This window comes from Erithacus rubecula, assembly GCF_903797595.1.
Source record: "Erithacus rubecula genome assembly, chromosome: 11".
Classification (NCBI taxonomy): domain Eukaryota; kingdom Metazoa; phylum Chordata; class Aves; order Passeriformes; family Muscicapidae; genus Erithacus; species Erithacus rubecula.
This window is the reverse complement of record NC_136663.1, coordinates 23,928,620-23,954,183: the sequence shown is the minus strand read 5'-3', so window position 1 is coordinate 23,954,183 and position 25,564 is coordinate 23,928,620. Positions and strand designations below refer to the sequence as shown.

General features: G+C 41.1%; 1 protein-coding gene and 1 long non-coding RNA gene across 2 annotated transcripts in view; one reads left to right on the top strand and one right to left on the bottom strand.

Moving 5' to 3' along the window:
* The window catches only part of MRPS22 (mitochondrial ribosomal protein S22), a 403,791-nt gene that overhangs the window by 225,168 nt on the left and 153,059 nt on the right, over positions 1 to 25,564 (bottom strand). The gene's annotated exons all lie outside the window — the stretch shown is intronic.
* LOC306806712 lies at positions 11,855 to 12,034 on the top strand. Its single transcript, XR_013775539.1, has 3 exons — positions 11,855 to 11,904; positions 11,936 to 11,966; positions 11,998 to 12,034. It is a non-coding gene; the product is annotated as an uncharacterized lncRNA (long non-coding RNA).

The window sequence follows — 25,564 nt, the reverse complement described above, 5'->3', positions numbered from 1 at the left end:
GCTAGTGGGTCAGCTCCCTTGGGCTGAGCAGCTCACCTGCTTGCTTTTCTCTAACAAAAGATGGTTTTACAAACTGCTCTTTTCTGCTATATTCCATCTTAAATGGGTTTGGGGCTATGTTTCTGCATTCCACCTGAGCTGTTGGTTTCTTTGAGTTCAGAACAAGCATTACTAGTTTGAATATTTTACTAGTTTACTGCTAAGTGTTTGCTATTCTTACTGCAGCTATCAAATATCTTTCCCGTGTTTTACTTTAATCTGCTGTTGTAATTTGTTCCTCCTACAGCTGCTTGTATTGTTAACATTGCCTTAAAAGTTCTGCAGTTCCATGAATGTAGATGTTTTGCAAAGCTAATTACTGTATATGTAGCAACACAATTATTAAAAGGTGCATAAAGCTGATAACTTAGAGAAGAGTAAGAATTAGGAATAATATATGAAAAAATATATGTAAATGCTACCCCATTATGAGAAGCAAAAATATGGTAAGTATGTCAACACACAGACTGTCAAAAAGAGATTATGACATTGAAATGCATTTTTATAAGTAAATTATTTCTTCTCATCTGACCAATCTTTACATCAAAAACATTGCCTACATTTTAAGTCATGTTTGTCAGAAAGAAAATATAGGAAAGCCAGATCAAAACAAGAGCAAACACGAGTTTGAAGAAGGAAGGAACCTAAATTGCTTTCACAGAAATCCAACAGAGTCAGCAGAGTCGGAAAAATCAGTGATGACACTGCAGCCAAGGCACAAGGGAGACTGGAGAGAGTCTGTGTCAGGAGGCACTGCTCATACACTTTTAATGAGGAACTTGGCGCAGCTAATTGTCTAAAATAAGCAATGCATTCAAAGATGAGGAAATTTGATAAGGAAGTCCTCATCCATTTCGTGCCCCTTCCTACCTGTTTCTACAGAATCTTTAAAGATGCAGGAGAACAGGAACCATACTGTTTATTAATTATAGAGAGGCAGCTCCTTCTGAAGGATTTCAAAGCAGCTTGTCAAACATTTAATTACATCTCACAGTTAGACTCACTTCAAAATGGTGTTAGTCCCTTCTCACATGAGATTTTCAGGAAGGAGAGGTTTCTGCACTGCAAAGTCATCATGGAACTCAAGAACTGTTCCCTAAAGGGAGAGGAGCAGGAAGACAGGCAGGAGCCATCCCCAAAACTGTCTGATAGATGGATCCCTCCTGGAACTCATCCTACTGCCAGTGACCAGCTCTTGGATCTTACAGAAATGCTGTGGACCTAGGTAAAATGAGGAGAAGAGAAAAAAATTCCCTCCTTGATGCTTTGGTTGACACAGCTCCTAAGATCCCTGAGGGACAGAGCAAAGGGTGTTAAGGAACGGTTGACACCTCTCTGGATCACTCCAGTGATATTGCCTTGGCACTCTGCTGTTCCAGTGCTCCAGTGTATTTATGCCAGAAAAAAACATAGGAAACCTGCAGAGGGATGGTGAAACATCTACAAGGATGTCCAGAGACCTGAAAAATAACCTTTGCACACATCAAGAAGAAAATTCAACCTAGATATTTTGGCAAAACATGTTAAGTAATTTAGGAGCCAGGTGAAGTAGAATACTTTAAATACAATAGAATTTCTAAATTATGTGGTCATTTAATTCAGGTGACAAAATGAGAAAAAATAAACACACCAAAAGGTGACACTACAAATTGAATCTTTTTTCTTGAATAATTAATCATGTAGTGGAATAGATTACCAACCAAGCTGATGACTTTGCCAACAGCCAAAACCTGTAAAGTGAGACATTTCAAAAAAAGCAACATCTGACTGAAAGCTGAGAGCAGCAGTTTAGGTCAGATTTGTGGCTACAAAGGATTTGGTATGACCTTAAAGCTACCAAATTACTATGAAGCACATGATTTTGTGCAGATCCTCCCCAATCATGAAAAGGTTAAGGTGATTTAGTTATTTGGTCAAGCTTTCCTGCCTTTTCAAAAGTCACATACCTCAAAAAAAAAGCCCAGCGTTTCAGGAAATGCATCAGGAGAAAGTGATTTCACATTAGTGAAAAGGCAGAAATTTCTGGTCTATGATTTTTCTATTTCTCTCTGCAATAATTGCTTTTTCTAAAAAAAAAAAAAAAAAAAAAGAAAAAAAAAGAAAGCATTTAATAGAGCTACTCCATTAGTCATTTTGTTAAACACGGCTCTTAGCTTTCAGACTTACCAAGAGAAGGATTAACTTCTTAGTCATCATTACAAATCATTATCTGCATAACCTGGGAATAGGAAAGCTTGGTAAATAAAAACTGAGGGAGCAGAGTTTTCAGTGAGATCCATATAGTTTAGAGAGGTGCAGCAACTAATGAAAATTATGGTCTAAACCTGCCACTGTTTACCCACCCTAGGTACTGGCAGGTAGCTGGACAAGACAGGCCATGAGCAATCCTTTTCCACTCTTCTCCTTGGGTGGGGTTTGAGTTTTGTTTTGTAAAAGACAAGTTCTGCCAGATCTTCTAGCAGCAGTTTCAGATCTGCCAACAGTGCAGGGCAGAGTCTTTCTTGCACGGTCACAGCAAAAGCCACTTTAGGTGACACCAGGGAGGGCAGATGCCCTAGCATACAGTGTAAAGATGTGCCCAAAAGTCTGTATTCTACCACTATCTGCTGAAACCAGATGATCCGTCTCTCTGTGGAGATATCCTCTGCTAATGGGCCAGCTGTTAAAACCAGATGGGGCAGTGTTCTTTATCTTTGCCACGACCCACCCTTCCTCCAGGAATATCTCCTGTTAATGGCCATTGAGTCCCACTGAATGACTGATAAAATTACATCATCCCACTGGGAGATGCTCCACCCAGGTGGAGGAGCAAAACATTTCCTACCTAGATAAAAACTGAGATTTGGAACACCAAAGCAGTCCTTACCCACTGGTTTCCAGAAGACAAGAGCTACCAGAACTTTCTACAGGATCACTGCTTCAACAAGACCCCTTCATCTGGACTGCAACCACCACCCTAACTAGAGGAGTGTCAGGTTGTATTCTGACTCTGTCAGTGGTTTTTCTTTTTTACTAATCCATGTATTTTATTTTTTCTCTTTTTTTACTTTTAAATTGTACTTCTGTCTTCGAGTTTTTCACTGGTTTTGATTTCAAAACCATTACAGCAGGACACTGCTGGCAGCAGAAGCAGCCCTGGCTCCTGCTTCCCTGAACAGTGCCACTGTCACACTCTGCTCTCCTGGAGGGGCAGGAGCAGGAATTCCCCCTGGAATGGGGCAGGAATGGGCTCCCAGCCTTGTGCTCTGGTCACAGTGCTCTCAAAAGGGCCATGCTCTGCTGTTCCCCACTGGACCCAGTCCCTCAGCATGGCAAATTATATAATTACTGTACGTCACAATTTAATTATTTAAAGCTGCATAAAATTGATAACTCGCAGAAGAGTAAGAATTAGAAAACTAATACATGAAAAATATATGTAAATACTACCCCATTATGAGAAGAAAAATAGGGTATGTATGGCAGCACATAGAAAGCCAAAATGCGATTGTGACACTGAAATTCTTTTTAAAAAGTCAATTATTTCTTGTAAACACCTGCACTGCCCTCCAGGACTTTGGTGCCCACTTTGCTCAGCCCATTCCCTGCTCTGCAGGATCTCTTGCAGCACACCCCTGTGAGCTACCTTTGACATCAGCACGAGGTCAGACAGTGCAGTGGGGATGAACAGATAGAACTGAGATTTTTGCCATCTGCAGTGAGGGTTTTGAAAGTCCAGATTTGCATTAGGTAATCTCCAGGGGCCCATGGGAAGGGAGAGCTGCAGCCTTGTCCATGGATAACCCTCCGGGGCACCCAGAGAGGCAGTCATGGGCTCACAAGTACAACTAGCAGGAAATTAAAGGAATGGGAGAAAGAAGAAAGCCTGGAATTAGTTAAAAATATAGGTAAACATGCAACATAGCACATTTTGTTATGTCACAGTGTCTCTGCATAACAATGTAAAAATAATGGATGGATTACCAAATAAAAACTAGTTTAATGTTTGTGCTGATTTGGGCTCTCCAAATCTGCCATTCTAAAAGAGTTGAACTGATGATTAATGAGTGACTTCATTCAGGGTCTTGACAAAAGATTTCAATTTCACATTAAATTTGTTCATGTGGCAACATTAGACTTTTATGCTGCAGGGATGTCACAAGAACATTTTTATTCTCTCTGCTTTAATTAATATGATAATCCAGAGTAGTCAACTTTATTTCAAATAAAATACCAGTGTTACAAATCTAAAATGATTGCAAAGGAATATCCTAAACCAAGCTACATGAAATCATTAAATGCTTTCTTTCTGTTCTCTACTTCTGAACTAATCTACTTAGAAATTACCTTGAGAAGAAGGCATAATTGTAGTTCTTCCATTTTATTTGTATTCCTGTCAAATACGCAGCATACAGGTGATACTGCCCTGGAACTTCTGTGTAAGAGCAAAATGTGGCAGCCTTTGCATAACAAAAGAGCTAATTTTACTCAGAAGGAAAATGGAAAATTAAATTAATGCAAAGAAGACTAAGTCTAGACTTGAACAGAAGTTTTGAATTCCTTGAATTCACAGACCATTTTTTTACACAAAAGAACATTCATTTCAAATAAATAAAGGAGAAAATGTCTTTTAAAATATTGCTGTAAAATACACCAGCAGAGTTCTCCAGCAGGAACAACAATGATCACATCAGTCTTGCAAGAGTGCTGGGACTTTCCACTCTTTGTGTTACAGCCTCGGGCAATGTTTTCTGCAATTGTCACTGGAAGACCTGAATATTTTTTCCTGGGTGAGAAAGATGAGATTCTATTTCTTAGTCTTTTTCTCAATCTTTCTGTGGTCATTTCAGGAGCATCTTTGAGCTTCCATTAGATTTGAAGATTGCAAAAGAACAGAATCTGCCTCCACAATCTGTGGGCACCAGTTTTCTGTGGGGGCCATGGGCTGGTAACTCCAGCAGTAACACTTTATGGCTTCTCTTTTCCTATTTATTTCCAGTTTATTAGGACAGAGGGTAGCACTACCCCGCTTTCAGGCCCAGCCAAACCTCACATCTCCCTGGAGAAGTTATGAGCAAATTGACAAAGCCAGGCATGAACTAATTAATGATTGCAATTACTCAGCACTTTGAGGGAAAAATGTCTTTCATATTTTCCCAGTGGAAACTCCTCAACCCCAAGATGAGATTGACCCAGAGGAGCACTTTGATTTTGGGAATAGAACACCCTGAAATTAATAGGAGTTCTGTTAACCAAAAGGAAAAGGGACCACATCTTGAGACTTGAGCACAGATGATCTTTCCTTTTCTCAGTGCTGGGCTGGTGCAGGTTCCTCATCTTCCCTAACTATGTCTTACAGAGTGAAAGAGTAAATGTCCTGAATTTCTCCTCTTAATTTGTATTCCCCAGTCTAACCTCATTGATCCCCATTAAAACTCCAATAAAGACAATCCTGTAGTCATTATTAGAAATCATTATTTACATTCAGCCTCTTAAGCATCTCCAGATTTTGTTTTGTGCTATGAGACCGCTACTGGAGAAAAGAGTTGGGTATATTGAAAAATAAAAATAATCAGTGGGATTTTTTCCCTTTTTATAGTAACTAATTCTAACCTGTCTCAAAAGATTTGGAAAAGGTAAGCTGCTTTCTAAATACAGGAAAAGAAAGATACTTGAAAGGGATTAAAATCTTTTTGATATCGGAGACAAAAATGACTAACTTGCATTCTGGTTTCCAGTGAGAGATAAAATTGATGCACAGTTCCATATGAACCCAGGTATTCACACTAATTTAAAATTCATCTCTCCATGTGCATCAGAATCCATTGCCCTGAGAGTGCAGACTAGAGGAAGCAGGAGTCTAACTAATATGTCAAAATAATCTTCAAGTTTAATTTTTTCATGTTTTCTTATAATCATAGCCATTTCAAGCAGTGTGATGAAACTGTGGATGTGTAAACCTATGGTTCCAAGGAGTAAAACTCAATAAGTTGCAAATCATTTGCTTAGAAATACAATTATTTCTTTCTAAATAAAAGTAGGGATTCCTATCGTTAAGGACACTTTAAAATATGTTCTCATAGCTGTATTTTTAAAAGTCTCAATTACATCTCTGTATTGGAGTTCCTGGGAAGTGTCTAGAGCTTAAACTTTGTGCATTTTGAGAAAGCTTTACCACAGCATTTCAAAGATTTTGCCTCCTTTGTCCAGGTACTGCCAGGGTCAGTACCTGGAATACGAGAGAATGAATCCATTCTGTGCTCCCCAATCTGCTGTCTCCACTCACAAGAAGAAAAAGGAGGAGAATCCTGAGCCGACTGGGAGCAGAGGCTGAGGCAGTTGTGGTGCAGGGAGACCTCAGTGTCTGGTAATGGCATGTTAGCTAAGCTGGAACACATAATAAAACTAAATTAAGTACAGACAAACTTAATTCCAGAATGTGTTAGCACATTAATATTTGACTTGGAAACTGTAGGAGCATGATGGGTACATGTGGGAGCAAAAGGAACAGAAAGAGAACAGAAGAGAAAGGAATGATTTAATTATTATTTAGCAATTCTCAGATCAGCTTGAAAGTTGCTAAGCACTGTAAAGTTTCAGTGTAAGTGACAATTCCTGTACAAGCATTTGGAAATCTCAAAATGTATCACAAGGAAAGCTGTAAGAGGCAAAGCACTTAGTTCCAAGCCCTCCCTTCTGTGTCAGTGGCAAAGCAGTGCTTTGATTTGCTTTCTCGGCAATAAATAACACAAAAGCCTGGAAGATGCAGCAGGGCTGACAAGGCTGTGCAATCCTCACAGGACAGCACACACAGCTCATCAAACACACTGGCTCATTGCCTCCAGAGCTCCTCTGCCTTGCAGTGCCCTCCTACACCTGAGCATTCCTGTGTGGAGAATAAAAGAATAGAATTATAAATCAGAGCTAGCAACACCGTGGGTTTGGCACATCCTACACATTAATTCATGCAAAGCTTTCACAGAACTACCTGAGCACCTGAAGAAATGAGCATCATCTGCAGATTGTTATTCATTTGAAGTGCTGCTTCCAGAGGCACTGAGCCCTGAAGGGGCAGGGTGCAGGAAGAACACCAGGTCTCTGAGTGGCTCAGGTAAAAGTGACTGCAGGTCACCATCACTCACAGCTAGAGAGCAAAGCCAGGGGGAGCACTGGGTGATCCTGGTCCTCTCTCCACAGAAAAAGGCATTGTCCCTAGTCCAAAGGGGTCTGAACTTCACCTCCCTCTCCTGCTCTCCAGTCTCATTCCACTGGGGGTTCTTTTCACAGCACCAAGGTGAGTCTCCCTCAGTGCTGCAAGGTAAGTAGCTTCCCTGTGCATTCCAGCAGATGAAGTACCATCACATTTTCTCAGAGTTAAGAGAAAAACTGCAGGTCTGCACCTAGTTGAGAGTGTGTTTTACATTGCAATGTAATATTCAGTGATGTTGTGTTAACCAAACACTGAGCAGCCTGACAGATACATCTGTTAGAAGTGTAATTACACAGGATAACTTGTACTGGTGTCCCTCTCTGTTAAAGAAAACAATGGATTTTCATTCAGAGGGGCACCTTGGAAGATTAATGGTAGTAATGATGCATGAAATATTTCCCTGCTAGCATGGCTAATCTGAAATAGAGGAAACAATCATTTCACACTGGAGGGATAATCCTTTGAGGAAAATTTTCAGTGAAATAATGTATTGTCATATCTTATCCCACATAAGTCAACAAAGAAACTATCAGTGTTGTGCTTATTGCAATAAAAGCCAAAAAGGAAAAAAAAAAAAATCAGCAAAAAAAAGGCAATGCAATCAGCACAGCCAAAAATCAGATACACTGTGGGATCAGCAGGAGGGAGAGAGGAAGGCAGGAAAACTGTGACAAGTAGCAACAGCATAAGGAGCAAAGGAGGCCAGAGACCAGAAGTTCAGCTATGGGGAGAGAAGCTGGAAGGAACTGTTCAAATAAAAACATTTGGGTGTGATTTTTGAAGTGAGCCATGAGCAGTGTTTGTCAGAAGGAAGTGGCCACAGATGCAGACACTGCAGCTGGGCATCAGCCAAGAGTGCCAGGACAGGCACAGAGCTCCCAGAGCTGCCCCTGTCACCCTTTGGACACAATTTATACCTTGAAAGAAATGTAACATTTAAAAAAATATATACTTCTTTTTTTTTTTTTTTTTTTTTTTTTTTTTTTTTTTTTTTTTTTTTTTTTTTTGGTAAAGCCTTCTCTAGCAAACACTGGTCTCCATACAAAAAAATAAAAAAAAAAAATCCCTTGATAACAACTTATTAGAATCATCCCCTCAGATCCTTACTAGTACTCTATCTTCAAAGAACACTCACAAGCCTTTCATTTTTGACAGATAAGCAGTTTGATCAATATTTTCAACAGTAATATAGGCCAAGAGCAACTTCATTTCTACCCTTTCCCTAAACTGAATTGGAATCTAAGGAAGTGCAGCACTCAGTTACTTTGCTCATGGTAAGCAGATTCAGCTGAAAGAGATAGAGGCTTTCAGTGGCAACTAATGCTGTTAAACTGATAATACTTTACATTTATCTCACATAAACATCAGCAGAGCAGGAAATGCTGAACTTTCTCTAGGAAAAAATGCCCCATTAAATAAGTCTATTTCTTGATTCTTTTTTTAATACCTAAGTGCCTTTTTATTACTTGAACTGATGACTGCTGTTGTCCTGATAATTTTTTATTCTGCAAGATGTTTTATGCTCACAATATTCTCAGTGTGAAGCACTAATTAGAATCAGAAAACCAGTCTATTCTCATTATCTTTTTCCTGTCAGTATTTTCTATGGGAAATGTCTTTTCTACAGGAGGGAACCTTGTCCCTTGTTGTGGGGGAGGCTGGGTGAGCGTGGGGACTGTCCCTCCACTGCTCAGTGCCACCAGGAGCAGAGGCTGTGCCTCCTGAGCCAGCAGTGAGACGTTCCCAGGGCTTTGCCCCACTGGGATGTTTTCTGTGTCCCATACAACACTCACTGTGCTGGCCCAGCACGGCCACAGCTGCACTCACCATTTCTGGCAGGAGGTTTCAGGTGTCTCTAACTGGACAGCAGGCAGAGCTCTGTTTGCTCACTCTGGGCTAGTGTTTGCTGTCACTGATACCTCTGTCTCCTGTGGCTGTGGCCACCAGATCAGCTCCAGCAGGATGCTCTCGCTGCACACTCCCCACTTCCCCATCAGAACTTTGTTGCTGCCAGGAAAAGAATAAGGAATGAAGTGTAGAAAATATCAGTGTGACTATAAAAATGTACTGCCATACTTCACTTCACTGGAAGAAAATGCTGCTCGACTATTGCAAGCTCTGTGGCAATCCCACAGACTTGCCTCTGGCTTTGAGAAGGCCATTTTGGCTTTATTCCTCTGCAGCAAACACTTTAAAACCTGTCACACCAACTGGGAGCTTTTTTACCTTTTGTTTCTTCCCCTGATATTATAACAGAAAACACACAAAAGAAAAAATTCCCTTTCCCAAACAGCTCCAGAGCTAGCAAGAGCTTACTGAATGCTGTGTGCTGTGCAAACACAAATTTAAGACAATTTTATAGGGCCTGTTATTTACCCAGCTGTAACAGCTTCTTTGTTAGAGGATGGCGCCGTAATTATCTGCTTTTATCATTAATAGCTTGAGTCAGTGGTTAATGCAGAGGTGACAAATCACTGAAATGCCTGACAGTTTATGGCTTTTAGCACTAAGGAATGTTTCTTTTATTTCCTATCCCTTGTGTATATAGTATTTCTTTTAGATGTCTTCTGCTCACTTACATACACATCCCCATTCATAATTAAACATACCTGATCATAATTTATTCACACACAACCAATTACCAAATCTCTGTTGTTTAGTGGTGGTGCCTGTTTGGAAAATAGTGGAACAACAGGAATGTTTTTAACTGAGGAGTACCACAGTAAGGAGTTCAGTCTTTAATGTCCATTCTGAAACATCAGCCAGCAAATAAAGTACACATCTGCTTGAATTTGCCAGCCATTGGCAGGATAGGGGAAACTGCCAGTATAAACATACTTTGCCCTGTACAGTGAGATTTAGTTGCTCACCCTCCTGCCCCATGCTCACAAAAACACATTTGAAATGGAATATAACCCCCATGTTACAACAAGTCAGTCACTTTTGGAAGCAATGAGTAGCAACTGTTAAAACAAACCAAACTCCTTTTGAAATCCACCGTGAAGCAAAGGAGCAAAAAAAGAATTAAGCAGAAATGACCTTATCCATTACTACAGCCACAAGGCTAGTTAGGATTCCTTCTGAGTAAAAAATAGAGAAGAACAACTGGCAAATGTCAGCCTCATTATCATGAACTCTTTATAGTAGTGAAGCAAAAATTACCCTTAGATCTTTTTTCAACAGCCTAGACCATTCTCTGTGTTAGAAGCCTTTCAATTTCTTTTGAATAACTATCGAATTATGGCAACATCTCTTCTCTTTAGTACTAAAAGCACATGTTTCAGCCTTAATGACTATATGCACACTTTATTTGTCTTCCACAAACACTCAATGTTAAACTAGTTGGGGCATAATGTTGTGAAATACAGGGAGCAGGAAAAAAGGAGATGGAGCTGAGCAAAAAAGGATGTTGAGTTCAAAGGTAATTGCTCCTCTGTGATACCTACAGTTTTCCATATTTTTCTTTAGAAATAATGAAATATAGAACATTCCAGCTCAATAAAAGAAATTCTGAAACAACTCAATGTAATGTTTATATCGTCTTTTAAAGCCAAGGTTATGCTCTTCAATCTTGAGTCTACAATGTCTATAGATAAAGAATACAGTTGTCTTTAACCTGATAGATGTCAGTGGGAGTTTTCCAAAGTAATAACTTGGTAAGAAGTCAAATCCTGACCTGCTGAAAATCTCTGAGGCTCCAGTAAAGTTAACAGCATTGTGCCATTTCATGGCAGCCTGGACTCTGGCATGATTTAATCCAGACACTTTAATCTTTCTAGCCAGCAGTTCAACTAATGCATGTTTTTACAAGGCAATTGAGTGAAAAAGGGCAGATTCTTACCTTGGCTTTTTCGTCTCTTAGGTAGTTTTGGTCGTTTATTCTTTGATGTCCATCCTCAATGCATCCCCATCTCTTTTTGATGGCCAGACCTTTAACTCCACAGTTGTTATTCCTCCCAGATATGACTCAACAGTTGTTGAGTCCTGGGACACAGCTGATTTTCCTTGTTCATCATTAATTGTCCTTTATGGGAAAAGATATTTTTCATGTATCCACATCATCTCTAGGTAAGGCTCAGGAGAAAAGACCAGATGTTGGGTTTTGTGGTGGCTTCTTGTGGGCTTTCCCCCACTTATTTCTCTGTAAAGAAACCTCTGATTTTGATCTTGGGTCAGGATCAGTTGTCTAAATCATTCCCTGATTCTATTTGTCCAGCTTCCTGAACTGACACAAAACTGCATCATCATCATATTTACCCACCTGGCATCACTGAACCAGGAGTACAAAGACTCCAGACCCTTAAAGCTCCTGTTTCCCACTTCTCTGGTACCTGGAAGTACAAAAGTGAAGCTGAGTGTTACAGGTTTCTGTGCCCCCAAATCCAGCATTTCTTCCTGGAAGCGCAGAGAGGTGCACCAGCTCTGTGTGTCTCGTGAGCCTTGGTGCCAACACATCCAGGTTCCTCCAGCCTCAGTACAAATGCATCCAGGTTCATCCAGCTTTGGTACCAACACATCCAGGTTCCTCCAGCCTCAGTACAAATGCATCCAGGTTCATCCAGCCTTGGTATCAACACATCCAGATTCATCCAGCCTTGGTACCAGCACATCCAGGTTCCTCCAGCCTCAGTACAAATGCATCCAGGTTTATTCAGCCTTGGTACCAACACATCCAGGTTCATCCAGCCTTGGTACCAACACATCCAGGTTTATCCAGCTTTGGTACCAACACATCCAGGTTTATCCAGCCTTGGTACCAACTCATCCAGGTTTATCCAGCTGTGAAGGAGCTGCTTCACCAGCCTCCACTGGACACTCTGGGCTGCCGGACTCACCTCCACACAGATAGGGACAATGATATGGAACTAAACAGAGATGTCTGGCAGCTTCCCAGGGAGTAGCAGAGGAGAGAAGGCATTCTGCCTCGAGCCTCATTCAGCAAAGGTCCCTCAGAGGCAACTCCAGGCAGCCAAGGCCATCCCACACTGTTTTACCATGTGAAACACACAAGGATTCCACTCAGCCACAAGTTTAAGAATATGAAGGCTAAGCAGAACATGGCACAAGGTACAGTAAAAGGTCAACACTCATATTTGAAAAAAATGGTAGTGATGATAGTAACTTGCTCCAGAGGGTTGTTATGAAGCTCAGCAAAGTTCTGTGTGATTCCCTGACATGCCCTATCAATGCCAAGGGTTATTACCTCTAAAGAAAGCATCCTCCAGTGTCTCCTGCCAAAGTATGATTTACAGAACATTCCACAGAGCAAACCAGAGACAGCTGTGAGAGATGCAGAAGCAGCAGCCTGTAGCACCAAGGATGCTGCTGGCAGGGAGCTAAAGCCTGTGGTAATGGCTTCTGCAGAAAGCAGGACTGGGTCTGTGAACAGCTGTCCTGGCTTTACAAGAGTGCTAATAAACCTTCCAACACTTCTCCTGCCATGTTCCAGGAGCATCTATCCTACACCTTGAATGCTTGCTGGAAATGGGAGCTTTACACAAAACACTTTTCCCTGGACTTGCAGACACACGGATTATGTTATCTCCCCTCTCATAACAGCACCCAAGAAAGTCACAGCTGAAATCCCAGTGAGCTTCTTGAAGTTCCCCTTCTTGCTGCTTTAGCTCAAGGCAGCAGTGGATCACTCAGGTTATATCCCTGAAGCTTCTTTTAAAATTACAAACATGGAGGATAACATTTTCAATTTTTTTCCTATGAATTCAGAAAATTCAAACACAGAGTCAGTTGAAGAATATAGCTATCATCCTAAACACTTAATTCCTTAAATATGATGCTCATTGCTATTTCAAGTTACTTCTGGCTGATATTCCATCAGAAAACAGACAGATTCAGGATACATCAAATGAACTTTATGTTATAAGATCAGAGAAATACTCATGATGATGACACAGCATTTATAACAATAACCACTAGAAATTAAAAAATCCACAGTGGTCTAACTCATGATGAGAGTCAGTAATAACTCCAATTCAGTGCCAGGCAGAGATGCTATTAACTTGTGACCCAGTAAGCTATCAGCTGTGAAATAATGTGTTCCTTTAAAAAAACAAAGGAAAAAAACCCAAACCCACCAAATCCCACCAAAAAAAAAAAAAAAATAAATAAAAACAAACCAAAAAAACCCCACAAACAAACAAACCCCCCCCCCCCCCAAAAAAACCTGAACATGCTGCTTATAAAATGTTTACACCCAGTTTATCAATTTGTGCAGTAAGGATAGTCAGAGTTTGTTTCTCCAGAATGGCTTTGAGATGCTAAATGCAAAACAAGAATTAGAAGACTTGAAAACAGATGATTAGTAGCATATGATTGCTACCAAAAAAGAGATGGCACCAGCATATCACACACACCCAATGAAATCCATCTGGCCATGGCTATTTTCAGCTAATTCCCTTGTTCCTAAATTCCCTTTCTTCAGATCTGATGCATTCCTGCTCTCGGGGACGTCTCCTGGAGCTGCATTTCATGGCACAAAATGGACAACATTTTGGACAACAGCCACTCTGGACTGAGAAGTGAAGGAAATCAGCATTTTGGGACCTGAGAGCATTGTCTGGAGGAGGGGAAGCACAGAAACCCCCAGGAAGGTCGGGCAGCAGCAGGTGCACAGTGAGGGCGAGGAAACAATGGGGACCAATGCCACTGCTTTGGGGTGGGATGAAGCAGAACAGAAAAGTGTCCAAAACTTCCTTATCCAAACATTTCTAGATTCCAAAAGGAACAAAGAAGAGGCCTGGATCCAGTGGAGTTGCCTGAGTCTTAATGAGGTTTTCAGTTTGTTATGAGTCACTGTGTGTCACAGCTTTGACATTTATTATTATGTCAGATTCCTGCTCTGGAAATCTTACATCCCCTCAAGTTGCTGTTAAAGCTCAAAAAAAAAAAAAAAAAAAAAAAAAAAAAAAAAAAAAAAAAAAAAAAAAAAAAGAAAAGAAAACAGCATTTGCTTATCTTCTGATTTTGTTAGTTTTTCTAACAGAAAAAGCTAATGAAACAGTGTTTTAAAATATTTTAAAATACTGAAAACCCATACAAAAGGTTGTGTAAACATCATGTGGTTGGAGTCTTGGAGTTTCCACAGTGTCTAAACACAAAAACTGCATATTTCCCTTTTTCCATCCTCGAAATCTGACTCTCACTGTATGACCTGCTATGACAAACTCTGAAAAGGGATTGAGATCAGACCTTCCCAAGGGTCTGTTCTGATGGAGCTGAATGGAAGCTCCTGCTGAAGTCTGATGAGAAAGGGAAACTAGAAATTAGTGTCCTCATGTAAACATTGCAAAATGGAAGAGATGCTGCCAAGGAAGGTGTGATACTCTGAAGTACAATATTATTAATAAATCCAAGAAAAAATTGTCCAAAGAGCAAGAATAATTAACCAAACTGCAAAGTGAGAGCCAGACCTGAACTTTGTCAGAGAAAAGACTCAGAACTGGCATTTGTTTTGCTCATTATCTTTTTCTGAGCTCATGGCACCCATAGCTAATGAGAGGCTCAGTCTGAAATTTCCAATCTGGCAACTTATTGAAGTCAAAAGCACAAATAGGTTGCAGGTAAGGAGACTTGTACAGCTAAAGAGGATGTGAAACTGAAAGCTTTGAAATATTAACCAGAGCCTTATGGTCGATGTGAAAACTCTTTATGATATGACATCTGATGGACATTGCTGATAGAGCAGAAATCTAGAGACAGGAGAAACTCATCTGTGTGTGTGTGTGTGTCTTTCCTAAAGCAGCTTCCAGCCCCACATGGCTTCTTGTCTTTTCTGTGGCTGCAGAGAATGCTGAAAACATGACATGTTCACACTAGAACCCAATTTCACCTTGTTTGGCCCTTGACACATGGTTTTATGTACATGTGTATGTATCTTGAAGCATTGCTAGACCCTTGCCCACAAAGGAAATTCTATTAGACACCAAATAGTTCTGTGCTCCATGAAGATGTAAGGCTTTGAGGGCAATTTGCAGCAAGTGGCCACATGCCAAGCAAACTGCTGTGAAGCAAATGATGGATGTCCTTGCTGGTATTCCCTATTTCTGTGCCAGGTTCCTGCAGCCCCACTCAAGTGAACGAGGCTGGGGTAATTGATATGTGCTGGGAGTCTGCCCCTTCTCAGCTATGGATTAAAAACTGAGATAAAAACTGAGATTTGGAACACCAGAGCAGCCCTTTTCCACTGGATTCCAGAGGAAAGCCAGACTTTTCCACATCATCCCTGGACCTTCAGAGGAAAAATGCACCTTCTCCAGGAGCACTGCTCCAGCTGAACCACATCTGCCACTGCAGGAGGATGAAGCCACCATTGAATGGGACTGCTGCCAACACCCTGACTGACTGATGGGTGTCAGCTTGGATTCTGACTCTGGCAGGGTTGGAATTGTTCTTTGTAATACTGCATTTCTATTTTAATTTTCCTATAAAAAGAACTGTTATTCCTATTTCCCATGTCTTTACTTGAGAGCCTCTTAATATCAAAATTATAGTAATTTGGAGGGAGGGGGGTCACATTCTAAATTTCAGAGGCTTCTGCCTTTCTTAGCAGACACCTGTCTTTTCAAACATAGACAAACACTTAGAGCAGTTGGGCACCTAGACCTCCCATAAAAATCACAGAACTCCTAGGTTGAGAGTCAACAGCCTGGAGGATGACATGGGAAAAATAAAATTTAAAAAGAAAAATCAAACTGCATTCCTCACTTTTGCTTCTTGGAGTAGCTCCTTAAGGTGCCAATACGAACCAGGTGTTGTTTAAGACACAGGTTGAGAGGCAGGCCTGGACAGAGGTGCCAGTTTCTGGATCCACACTGGCACAGCAGAGCTGAACAGAAGGCACAGGTGGGGTGATGCGAAGTCCAGGGCACACTTCTGGCACCAGTGTCCTCCAGCCAAACCCTGGGGCTCAAACCTGAGTGCTCACCCAGGAACTGGCTTATGGCATGGGGGGAAGGGGCAAGTTCCAACCCTTTGGCCACTGAACGTGGTGGATTTGGAGAGCACATTAAGCACAATGCTAAACTGCTAATGCAGATAAAAATTCTTCTGAATTAATGCCAATAAATTTGAAACAGTGATTAAGATAAAATTTTCCATCCCACTTCATCAGCCACAGGTGCCATGTTCCCCAAAGTGTCTTTTAAGTGAGCTAACCTCTAAAGAGAAACCATTAATGCTGTTACTTCTATAGCATGGGCACAATATAATATAACAAGTACATGATCTGTGAAACATTTGGAAGGAGAGCTCAGGAGACTAAACCATAAAATATGGTAAAAATATGGCTTTTAAATAGATGTAAAGATATCTTCTTTAATCTCAATTTAAAAACATTCCATAGATGGGATTCAGACAGGTCCCTCCTCACTTTCAGAAGCTTCTTTATAAAACAGTTCATTAAAAAAATTAGAAATAGCATGAAATTATATTATAAATATTGCCTTACTTACAAATACAGTTCTCAGTAGACTGGAGAACCCAAACCATCTGCTCGAAGTACCAAGGACAACCCCTTTCCTTTGGGGTAAATGTGAATAAAGCTGTGCCATTGAGACAGACCCACTGCAGTTTAGTAGATTTGCTGTTAAAAAGTGAAACCTGCTTGGTTTCCAAGCACCTGGCTGGTGCAGCTTTATGAATGAAATGAGTGAGATAAAAGCATTTATGAATGAGTCCTCACCACTAATTTGATTGTTCTTCTTGCTATTTATTGCCTTGATTACCTCTGAAGTCAGAGAAGATAATTTTTTTTTTTTTAATCTAAACATTTCACGAGTGATGCCAAGTCCAACAGTTGCCAGCTGTAAACCAGCAGAATATTTACAGCAGGCGCTACCAGCAGCCACAGCTGATGGAGAGAGCCCTGGCAAGCAGCTGAAATTTCTCCTTCAATGGGTCTTAGCTAAACTGTAATGCATAAAACATATCTTCAGCACACAACAATTTGGGGTTGGCTTTTTCCTCCTGTGTATTAGATTTTCTTGTATTAAAATGCAACATTTCGAGTCCCTCTACTGAATTTTTACAAATATCTAAGAGAAACAAAACATCAGTCTGAAAGATAAAGACAATACAGTCTGTTTCTATGGTTATTTTAAATCAGTTTTATGCTGGCTTTGACAGGGGTCTATTAAATCAAAAGCCAAAGATTGAAGTGGGAGTTCGAGTAGAATTGAATGAAAGCTAAAATAACTATAGTCAAAGAAGGGGTCAAAGTCTATGTACTGTTTCAGGAGCAGCTTTCTTTTATTTGTAACAATGATTTTTAAGCTGCTAAACATTCTGGGCATGGAGAGATGCCACTGAAAGGTGCTGGAGTCAGCCCCAATCCAGCAGGAGCTCTGCCTGCCTCTGGATGGAGAATTCCAGTCACAAAACCTCTCCAGAGCCTCCGGCAATAGCCCTGAGTGCAGCCCCAAGTGCCTTCTGTGGGAGGGACATTCACCCCTGAGGAGGTGATTCCAGATCCCTGATTTCAGATCCCTTGTTGCATTTTAAGCTACAGGTGAGCTGCGAAAAGGATAATGCAGCATAATTCCTTGTGCAATGGAGAGGCAAAAGAAAGAGCTTTATTTAAAGAAACACTGCACTTATATAGGGTAATACAGAATAGAAAAAGTGTACAAAACAGAATAGAAAAGACCCATTGGTCCAAGAAGGCAACACCTCTTTGAAAACATGCTTTATGCAAAATATCACAAGACACTCACACGGCTCTCACACACCTGCTGGTGTGTAATCATTGGTATAAATTCCTGTCCTTGTGAAGGCTGAGCAGCTCAAGGCTTCAAGGCTGCTTTTTTCCTGGTTCCCAGCAGCATCCAACTACAATCTCTGATTTCAGATCCCTGAAAAACCCTGGGTACCTGAGGAGAGCATGGGAGGAAACACAGGAATGGCCTCAGCTCGGCAGACAAGCTCAGACAGGGGCTCTTTATAGTCCAGGAGCTGGCTTGCTGTAAAAGATGATTCAGGAAAAAATATAAACCCAGGAAAATGTATTCTTGTGGGCTCCTGCCTTAAACAATAGCAGCTGTTTTGAGACAAAATTCACATGGACACAATGGTGTTTAAAAATCCCTATTGATTCACCGTGACTTTTTGAAAGATACGTTGGTTTTGTAAGACTGTTGTCTGATAACTCGATGGAAAATCCTCATGGCTTTTTTTGAGAAACACTGGTATTTTTTTTGTAAATGTATTTATATTTTTTCTTTTTCTTCATGCCAGTATTGATCTCAAAGACCTCATATCCTCTCAGATGTGAGAATTTAAACAAGTACATGCAAGGCAGTGACATTCTGAGCTGTGAATGTCTCCTTTTCATGGGAGTCTTATCTCATACCCATTTAATGATACCTAAACCTGTATTAAATAATGCTACAAAGACCTCAGCATGTCAAGAGCACAGGTTTTCAGAGGGGAGAAAAGGTCAAAATCAATCATATAAATTCCACTGCTTGCAAAGAAGCAACTCTGTCAGAGTGGTGTTAGAACTGATGGTTTTACAATAGTTACTGTCATCATTTACAAGAACCTGATATCTCCTGGTGGAAATGGGGATCTCACAGGAAACCTCAGTCAGGATTAGAGAGGAAAGTGAACCAAGAGTGGACAGTGCTTTGTGTTCACAAAAACACAGTGATGGGTTTGTTTGTAGCATCTGCTTTGTTTTTCCAATTCTATAAAATACGTGGGAAGAAATGCAAAGGATTTCATGTGGCATCTGTGATTATGAATTAAAGACCTTCTTTAATATGAATGTTTCAGCTTCACATCACTTAGCTGGTCAAATGTGACTGCTGAGCACTTTGCCTTTCCTTCCAAGCCTCAGCCACTCCCCTCTCACCTGGAGACCAAATGACCTGGTTGTGTGATCAATAACTTCAGCTCCAGATTTAGATCCAAACTGCAATGGTTGTGTAGATATCTGGTTTGTGTTAATAAATTATATCAAACTAATTCAAACTCCCTAAGAGAGAACGAGTCCAGATCAGAATTATTACTATACATTTCAATTTTCTGACCTTTATTTTTCTCATTCTGAGGAGGACTTTTAGTTGTCATCCATTTTATCTTATTGGAATTGGGGGAAGTAAGGTGAGAATGAGAAAGTGGAAGCAAAGGAGAAAACTTCAAATGTACTGGAGAAAATTTTGAAAAGTAGGAGGCTGGTGGGACATCTTAGTAGCAAAGCTCCTTATAAGAACAGGCCATATTGCTACTTAACAAACAAACAAACAAACACCATAAAATTAAACAAAACTGAAATGTTGCAGCAAAAACCCAGTAAAAAACCCAGACAAGCAGGTGCAAAAGAAAAACCCCAAAACCAACAGAAAAGAATCTTATCTTTCCATTGCCAGTTGAGCAAACTGTGTCTTTCCAGCCACGTCCAAAGGCTGCTTTTAACCTACAGGACTCTCTTGGGAGTGGTTTGTTATTCCATCCCATCCCATTTTGGGGGTTTTGATCTGTTTTGTTAGACCTAGATGTCTCAGCTTGTGCCCCCCAGCCCCTGTGAGGAAGAAGAACCATCATGAACAGCATCCTGTCAGGCCAGAACAGCAAAGGTGTTTCCAAAACAGCTTCTTAGGAACAGCTCATCTCTTTCATTATCCAGAGAACAAACCAAAACAACGAGAAAAATATAAAAGAGAGAAGGGAAAAATACATCTGAAGCCCAAAGGTATTATCCAGTGATTACACTGAAGCAGAAGTAGTAAAGAAAAGTGAGTGTACAACAAAACAGGGATGGAGATGAGGAATTTCTTCTGAGTTTTTAAATGGTCAGCAAAATGGTGCAATTGCATAACACAAATTAGTTACAGGGAGTGATGGAGATAAGAGCATTGCAATTCAGGATTAGGGGAACTTTTTCTGGGACAAGAAAAGATTTTTCTATTTTCTTACATAGGCCATTTGTTTCTCAATTTCCCAGGCATTCCAGCCAAGTGCTCAGTTGCTTAATCCAGCTGTAGTGGGTTTGTAATATCCTACCCTCAGTACTTACACTGTTATGAAATATCTTCCTCTTCCTCTTAAAAAAAAAAAAATAAAACCAAGGAAGGAAGAAAGGAGGAAAGAAGACCCCGTGGACATGTAAGAAAATGTCTCTCAATTTTTTTTATTTAATTTTTTTTTCTATTTGAAAGAGCAGCTAAATTATAACAGCAGCTGTGCATGGGGATCACCCTTCTCACCAGATCCCCTCCTTCCCTCGAGGATGACCAGGGGAAAGCAGCAGTGTTTTCAGACAGAATAGCCTGCAAAACCACAGTTGGACTGCACTTTAGGGCTCCCTGGACCTCTCCAATTCTTCCACTACAAATCCATGCATAAACAAGGTGATGTTCCCTCTAAAGAGCTGTCTGGGAACACACAACAATTTCTAAGCCTGGACCTGTCTGCTGGGCTTGAGACTTCCAGCAGCCTGTCAGTTCTGAAAGTCTGACTGTGCTGTTGTGTCCAGGGGGTCAAAAGGGAGATTAGAGACCAGGGAAAGGGAACAGAGACACCATCCTGGAGGGCAAGAGAAGTAAAATTGATGCTTCAACATCTCCAAAATCTCCTTTACTTCTGCCTCAAAAAAGTAAATATTTGAGTAAGAATCTCTAAGGGAGTATCTGAAAGTCACAAGTTAGTGTTCTGTCTTTGTTCCAAAGGTCTGTGGATAAATTGTACCCAGTTCCCAGAGACAGATCACTGTTTCAGAAATTCACTTGGACTAGCAAAGACCACGAGATACGTCCAAGATTCAATAATTACAAGGTGAAAAGATGACTTTCTGCAAATTTTCTGCAGTGAGCATCCCATTGCTTTACAAGTTTGTAGAGAGCAAACAAAGAAAAGCGAGCAACAGAAGGAAAGTGAATTGATCCAGAGATGGGGCTGCAGATTCAGAATACATTCAGTGAGCTCTGGCACAAGCATTGGAGCCATCAGGGGTCCCTGATTTACTCCTCTGACATTTCATCTTCTGCTCAGAGGGGGGTCACGTAGAGCAACCAAATTGCTTGTGCTGATTCTGCTCCACCTGACCACCCCCCTCACACAGAGAGCAGTGTAAAAGACAGCAAAGAAAGAATAAAAAAATTAGTGTTGAGGTGTATGAGATGTTTAAAACCACAAATTTTTGTGTTCATCAAGTGTACCAATTATTTAAGCTATCCATTAGAAAACTTCAGGCATGTTTAAACCAATTATTTGGATCTAAAGGAGCTAAATAATTCTATCATATTTGCAGTACAGGTAACATAAGAAATTCCACACCAGCTTAACAGTAAGTTATCAGGGCGCAAAACAGCAGGTGAGATTCAGGTTTAAACAGGGCCATCCACATAGCAAGTAATTTCCCAGCTCCTTCATATACCCTGCTGCTGATTCTAAAAGGAAGAGCTGGGTGGAAATGGTGCAGTATGATCCTGGCACTCAGGACCCTGAGCATAGCCCTGCAGAGCCTCACACGGGGACAGGAACACAGGGCTGATCCAGCAGCATGTAATGGGGAATGGGGAGTGGGGAATGGGGAGTGGGGAATGGGGAGTGGGGAATGGGGAATGGGGAGTGGGGAATGGGGAGTGGGGAGTGGGGAATGGGGAGTGGGGAATGGGGAATGGGGAGTGGGGAGTGGGGAGTGGGGAATGGGGAGTGGGGAATGGGGAATGGGGAGTAGGGAATGGGGAATGGGGAATGGGGAATGGGGAGTGGGGAATGGGGAATGGGGAGTGGGGAATGGGGAATGGGGAATGGGGAATGGAGAAGGGGAAATATGGAATAGGGAATATGTAATATGAAATGCGGAATGTGGAACAAGATATATGGAATATGGAGTATGGAAATGTGGAATGTAGAATGGGAAATATGGAATGTGGAATATGGAATATGGAATGGAAAATGTGGAATATGGAAAAATTGAAAAGGAAATATGGAATGTGGAGTAGGGAATATGCATAATGGAATAGCAAATATGGAATATGGAATAGGAAATATGGGATATGCAATAGGAAATATGGAATAGGAAACATACAATTTAGAATAGGAAATATGGAATATGTGGAATACATCTGGGCCACTGCAGGGGCTGGACGCTTCTCTCCACCTTTCTCATCAAGTTCTGAAATCCACCACACAAAGAGATCGAGAAAATGATTCCAACTTTATGTTTCAAGACAGACAAAAATGAAAAAGCTTTTGCCTTCCACCATTTTGATTGAATTTCAATTAGTTTTTAATCAAAACCTTGGTCATGTTGGCTCTTAAGCAGAGCACATGCTGAAAATTTCTGCCATTTTCTTTCAGTTGTAGCTCAGGAGCTTTCTGTTCCCCAGAGTTTAACAATATCTGTGTGTGTGTCTTCACAGTCTCCATGGGAAGAGAGCTGGGTTGATGCATGTTGTGTTTTGTTTCTCCAATTTCATGTTAGATCTGACAGGAGGAACAGCTATCTTCTTGTCATCCCATTGCAGACACTTCCTCCTTTTATCACCAGGCCCAGATGCTTTTCAATAGATTTCATTTCTCCTACAGCTTTGATCTCCTTTACAAAAGGCAGACTGCTCCACTGTACAAGAATGTGAAAAAAATCCTGGAAAAGAGCCTTTAAAATATTGTATCTTTCTTCCCTATTTTTATTTTTATGTTTCCTATTCTTTCTGTACTTTGCCATAGGGTTCCTCATAAAATATCTGGACAAAAAGTCAACATTTTCAAATTAATTTCTCACACTGAAAAGTCCTTTTTCCTCAGACAACCCCAGGGCACTAATAGCATCTTTTTATATATTCCTTCTTGTCTTCCCTTCCATCCATTAAAAGTCTAGATCAAGGGTTCTTTGACACAGCATGCACAATCTTATCAAGCTGTTTTCTTAATTTAAATGCTTGTCTTCACTCCACAGAGTCTAATACTTCATCTGTTCATTGCAGGTCTCCTTAATTCATTGAGTTGATGAAACATTTAAAATATATATCTATTAATTATTCATGAGAGTCAGTTGTGTGTGTCCCCTGCCCCGATTCCAGCCCTGGAGAAATACAAACAGTCAGTGTGGTTGATTAGTGCAAGCAGAAAGGCAGATTCATCTCTTCTCCTTGCATCAGAATAACTGTGTTTCACTTTTCACTGGGTCCTATCCAAATATTTGTTCACTTGTGCACTGGTGCCCTTGTGGGCACTGTCTGATCCCCATTGCCCAGATGCTGAGCCACTGTTGCTACCCCAGGCAGCTGCACTGCAGAGTCCTGAGCCAGTGACACTGCTCAGTGCTGAGCCACAGGGACACTGCTGAGTGCTGAGCCAGTGACACTGCTGAGTGCTGAGCCAGTGACACTGCTGAGTGCTGAGCCACAGGGACACTGCTGAGTGCTGAGCCAGTGACACTGCTGAGTGCTGAGCCAGTGACACTGCTCAGTGCTGAGCCACAGGGACACTGCTGAGTGCTGAGCCAGTGACACTCACAGAGAGGGACAGAAACTCACTCCTGGCTGAGGAATGCCCTGCACACATCAAGGACAGTAGGGGATGCCTTAGTCTCAGGATGGAACTGGGACAGCCCTGTGGCCACCATTTCTCCCACAGCCAGGTCTGGCAGGACCAGTGGCCTCCAAGAGCAGAGGAGTGATTCCTGAGCTGCCCCAGATGTACAGTTCTGCCAAAAATTGGGAATTGCCAACCCTTAAAATGTGCTATCCTAAGGTGCATCCTGTCACCCAAACACATCCTGGCTTTGGCTTCAGGGACATTTTCAGTAGGTTAAAAACCACTGCCTTGCTTCCAGAATATGATGAGGAGATGGGAGATCTAAGGAAGGACAGACATCACCAAAGGTAATTCAGACCCAGAAACACTCACAGTTTATCATCCAATTCCAGCACTGTTAAATTCAAGGAAATCTCAGCAAAATCAGTGAAGCTAAATTTAACCCAGTCACGTTGCTGAGGTGCAACCTGAGGAATGTTTCTGAAGAGGGGTCTGGATGGGGTGACCTGTTTTCTGAATAACTGAGTGCACCATCAGATTGTAAGCCTGAAACACAACTCCAGCAGAAATCAAAGGGAGTTCTGTCTTCAATGAAAGAATATTTTCCCCTCAAGCCTTCAGCAGTGCTTTGTAAACAGTGAGACATCTGAGCTGCTGTTCAACTGCTCCAGCTCTGGTCATCAAACATCCAAAGAAAGAAGGGGCAGTTTTGTGCTCTTATCCTTTTTATTTCAGAGCTCTGCAGTTCTGGGGTCTGCTGTGGAACAAAACACAAACTAAGTTACGAGCCATACAACATCCCTCTGGGGAAGTGGCCTCATTTCCTCAACAGAGGTAGCAGAGATGAGCAGCATTCCTGGAGATTTCCAAGGCCCTGCAGGGGATACCATTCATGCCTTCAAAATTCCTCTTATCCCAGAACTGACTCCTGCAGTCCAGTCAGGCAACTTTGAATTCAACCTTAGTAAGTGAAAATAGTCTATCTTCCTCCCACATAAGGGATCATAAAAACTTTACCTTAAGATAGAAAACTTTAAATCATTATATATCAGAGCTTTCATCTCAGCATTTTTTTTCCTTAATGAAAAGATTTATTTCCAGCAGAAAATCAGTTTAAAAATACATTCTTGCACCTTGAAAATATTTCATCCTTTTTTTCTTTCTTTCTTTTTTTTCCATTAAAAGATAATGACGTTAGTATAAGAAGCTAGATAGAAAAGAATTTCCTTTCTACTAAAATTTCTTTTGTTGTTGTTTTGAATCCCCAGGTCAAGGTGTGAAGCTGCCCTTTGCAGGCAGAGTCTCAGACATCCACATTGCAGGATTTGTAGCGATGTGCTCCCTCACCCTGCTGCCACAGTTTTCCTGGGATGGACACTCCTCAGGACCACTAAAGAGCTTTCTATGAATGGTAAAATCATCCTCTCCAGTGAGGTTCCAAGCTGTTACTGAACACTGATGTCATGTTTAAATAAGTCCTGTATTAAAGCAGTGAGAGACTTTGGACTATTTCTGGACTTTGAGGTATTTTCATACTGCACCTGCACTGTGAACACCTAATTAATATTTCTCTTTTTCTGCCACCTTCTCTCCTTTCTTCTCATCCCTTCCTGCTGCTATAGCTCCTTCTCAGCTGCTATCCCACCCAGCTTCCTCTGATTTGGAGCCCCTCCCTGACAGAAGCAAGCCTTAAAAGCAGGGGGTGTCTTTATTTTCATCAAGAGAAATCACAGCTGCAAGTTTCAGTACCCACAGAGGCTTCTACCATGACTTTTTATTAGAAGTGCTAAATTGGGAGTAATAAAAACTCCCAATTTAATAGCTGAATAAAAAGAGGAG